The 4,286-nt window shown below is 33.9% G+C and overlaps 1 non-coding gene across 1 annotated transcript; it reads left to right on the top strand.

Annotated features, from left to right (window-relative positions):
• Window positions 1-3,543: 3,543 nt before the first annotated feature.
• On the top strand, window positions 3,544-3,646 carry LOC122202793. Its single transcript, XR_006194884.1, has one exon. It is a non-coding gene; the product is annotated as a U6 spliceosomal RNA (small nuclear RNA).
• The last annotated feature ends 640 nt before the right edge of the window (window positions 3,647-4,286 follow it).

The following is a 4,286-nucleotide window of genomic DNA, read 5'->3' as shown; positions in this document are numbered from 1 at the left end:
AGTTCTACTTATTCTGGTGCTTATCTCAATAACTGTATAAAATAGTGTAAAATCATTATACCTATTTCTTGATTTAATGACTGTAATATTGTGATTTATAAAACAAAATATGTATTTGGTCTTCCTCCCCATTTCTGGCACAGAGCTCCTAACATCCTTGGAATTTTCCTCAGTGATGGCAGCATCAAAATGTTATTTGCTATGTTAATGAGGAGACTTTTAGATGCCACCTAAGAATGGGGCTGGTTTTCTGGGACTCAACCAGGTGATAGAGGGTTGGAACTTTAGTTCCACCTCCCGATCATCTGGGAGGGGAGGGGGGCTGAAAGTTGAATCAGTCACCAACAGTCAGTGATTTAATCAATCCTGCCTAAATAAGGAAGCATAAAAAACAAAAAGGATGGGGTTTAGAGAACTTAAAGATTGGTGGCCACATGGAGATTTGAAGAGAGCAGTGTACTCTGAGAGGGCATGGAAATTCCTAGCCCTTCCCCGGTCCAAAACCTTGCCCTATGCATCTCTTCCATCTGACTGTTCAGTTTTATCCTTTTATAGTAAACTGGTAATCTAGCATAGAAAATGTTTCTCTGAGTTCTGTGAGCAGCTCTAGCAAGGTAATGGAAGCCAGACACTCATGCATTGGAATTGAGTGCAGAATCTGAACTAGGTGCAGAATCTAACAACTTCAGACAATATCCAGTGGCTATCATATGAATATTGCAGATTTAGATTATTTACACAATTCTCTCAAAACTGTTTAAAAAATGAATTATTAGTGCTTTTAATTGCACTTTTGGTAAGTGCAATTATGTATTTAAATATTATATTCAAGCATATATTTCTTTAGCAATAAATATTCAACATATTTTGTAACTCAAAATTTTAAGATAAATATATGTCCTCCTACATTCTGGATTTCCTTCTCTAATATTAAATTTTTATGACACACTAATAATTTTACAATATTAGGCCACTAATATTTATTTTTCTCCTAAGATAATAACAAAATAAAAATGTGAACCTTGAAAAAACGGTTCGATTTTCTACCACCATCCAGTGTTGCTACTGGAAATTGGTGAGTATATTACTATTCACTGATTGCCAATCCTAGGGGAGGACTCTAATTACTTTTGCCCACTACATCTCTTTATCAGAGTCAGCAAGAAGAACAAAATACAGTCAAGCAGTGGACGGAACAATGTTTACTCATGTGGAGAAGAGACAGAACAAGATCAACTTCAATAGTGGGCACTGGTCCCCCAAGGTCAGCAGGTCTCTCTTGGAGGCCAATGCAGGACAGTTGCCTACCCTGAAAGATACTGTGCCCTCCCCCCTGGCGACAAATGTAATAGTGGGATTGGCCAGGTGCCACATGTCACACGTTTCAAGCAAAGACAAAGAGGGATTCCTTTAGTCTGAAACAGGAAAAGATATTTCCACACTGGGTAGTAACAGCTGTGTGAGTTCTTTCTCTCCTGGTAAGAAAGTGTTCCAAGCCCCAGGCCCAGAGTACGTACCGGCTTTGCACAAGGAGATTGCCTTTCTCAACACAAAGTCTGATTTAAATCTATATCTTCTCTTTTGTCAATGACTTTGTTTTTATAATATACAATGAAACTTTAGGATCTCTTTATTCTTAATGTTTAAGATTTCATGAGAACTCTCAGGTTTTGCTTTCTTTTTCATTTTGGTTATTCAAAATAACCTTCACATTGAAATATATGTTCTATGTATCTGAATATTTTTTCTATTATTTCTTTAACATTTTTTCCTCCCAATATTTTCTGTTTGCTCTTCTAGAACCCCCTATTAATTCAGCTTTTGGATCTTTGGATCTTGTCTCTTACATTTTTCATTTTTATCTTTGCAGCTTTCATATAAATTCCCTCAAATTTATTTTTAACAACCTTTTTTGATTTTTACCTATATGTTTGATATATATTGATGTTTATATCATGTATGTATACATATGCACATATATATGCACACTTGTGTGCATATGTGTGTGTATACTTGTGTGCATATGTGTGTGTATACATTTTCCAAGATTTAAAAGCAGTTTAGGTACTTATCCCTTGAGAAATGGATAGATAAATTATATTACATACATCCATATACACATATTAATGTATGTCAACTTTAAGGAACTAAGCTGAGTGAAAAAGGAAGGAAAATGATACATACATAAATATTTAAGCAATGAATTATTTAGGAATATATATAAATAAAAATATATAAAATTCAATCATAACTGCCTAAAGTAATGAAAGAGAATGGAATGGTTTATGTGGATAAAAGGGGAAAAGTCATTAAATAAAGTAAGTCCTTTTACAGTCCAGTGCTACAGCTATCTTCCTCTGTGGTTCAAATAACAAAATATACCTAATTAATTTATGTCAACATTTTATATTCAGAAAATTTGTAGTGTTGGGTTAACATAAATACAACCAGAATAATCAAGGATATTTTTCAGAGGAATTTTTAAGTAAGATTGTTGTGATGTATTTTGCTTAGAAGTTACAAAAGTGTACTTACAGTTATCTACAGGTTAACTTACTTAGAAATATTTTTCTATCAATACAGTTATGCTTTAAGTCATTTCATATAATCTAGTCTATGTATTTCAAACTTATTTTTCTTATTTGATATGGAGCTGCTTCATAAAAGAGTCAAAGAATCATCCATGGGGTGGCTGGCTAAGGCATTTTTATTAGAAATATATAGACTGAATTTAATAGCCATTTTCTCTTTAACTGTATGTTTGTATTTGGTTTTTCTTTTAAGTGTTTATATATTTTTGAGAGACAGAGACAGAGCACAAGCAGGCAAGGGGCAGAGAGAGAGGGAGACACAGAATAGGAAGCAGGTTCCAGGCTCTGAGCTGTCAGCACAAATCCTGACATGTGGCTGGAATCCATGAACCGTGAGATCTTGACCAGAGCTGAAGTTGCACGCACAACCAACTGAGCCACCCAGGTGCCCCTATATGTTTGTATTTGTATTGTTATTACCATTATATCTGGTTTTTAATTTTGAGACAGAAATGTCTTTATTTTTGAAACTTCCTTGTAGACATTCTCAAATTCCTACTTTACCAGTACTACTTCATATACTAGTTGAAGTAAAAAAAAAATCAAAAAACAAAACAAAACAAAAACCCAAAAAACAAAACTCTCTAAAGTCAGCATATTCTATTTCTTCATTATTCTTAGTGAAAAAAACGATGAAGACATAAACTCACATCCACGACAATGACGACGTCAATCAAAGCACCAAACCCCAGTTGACTGAGGAAGTATAATTCTAAGTTTGTGCTTTACATCACTTTCAAATCTTAGGCTTGTGCTATGTAATCCTAGAAATCTAAAAATGAGTGAAGAATTTTGGCAATTCAGAATTCAGCATGAAGCAAGGCCAAGCCACAGGTGGCTCAACAACTAAATTCTTCTTACTACTAATTTCCAAAAGGATGCAATCATTCTATTTGGTGGGCTTCCTGAAGCTCTAACATAGAAACTACTTGGAGAAAAATGACTCAAGAACTTGCTTCGGCAGCACATACACAGAAATCAGAACAACAGAGAGAAGCTTAGCTTGGCCTCTGTGAAAGAATAACATGTGAATTTATGAAGTATTCCATATCACTTATTGTTTATTAGGTTCAGAGTTTTTGTTATAGTAATAATTTTTGGAAATAGTGGTGATGATTGTACAACATTATGAATGTAATTAATGGTATGGAATTTACACTTAAAAACTGTGAAAATGACATATGTATATAAATATAGGCAAATAAACTTACTAGAGCAAAATATAGTTTGTAGAGGTTCAATTATATTAAATCTTTGTTCCCCATTCTCCTTACTCTTTTACAAAAGAAAATTAAAAATTAATTAAAATAAAAATGTAACATTGTAATCATTCTTTCTTAATTTAAAGCTGAACAACAAACACGAGAGTGATTCACACATGGAATACACTGAAAAGTAAATAACTCATCTGTATTGAAAGTCATGGTAGGACATGGGGAGTGGGGAGTTAATAAAAAGAGAAACATCATAGTCTGTAGATATTAGGATAGAGTTATGGAGGAAAGAGAAGTGGGAGAAATAAGTTCCTATGGTGGATTAGATCTTGCCCAGAATTAGGTACTGAACTTCTTTAATTGTTTACCATGAGTCCTCACTGGATGATCCAGACATTGGTCATCAACTTTGTTCCCATGCTTACAGTTCATTTACTTTCTTTCCTTTTCTTGCCTGTATTGCTTCTCTTCTTCTAGCGAT

Source organism: Panthera leo, chromosome A1 (assembly GCF_018350215.1).
Source record: "Panthera leo isolate Ple1 chromosome A1, P.leo_Ple1_pat1.1, whole genome shotgun sequence".
Taxonomy (NCBI): Eukaryota; Metazoa; Chordata; class Mammalia; order Carnivora; family Felidae; genus Panthera; species Panthera leo.
Note: the sequence above shows the minus strand (reverse complement) of the source record. Positions and strands in the feature narration are given on the sequence as shown.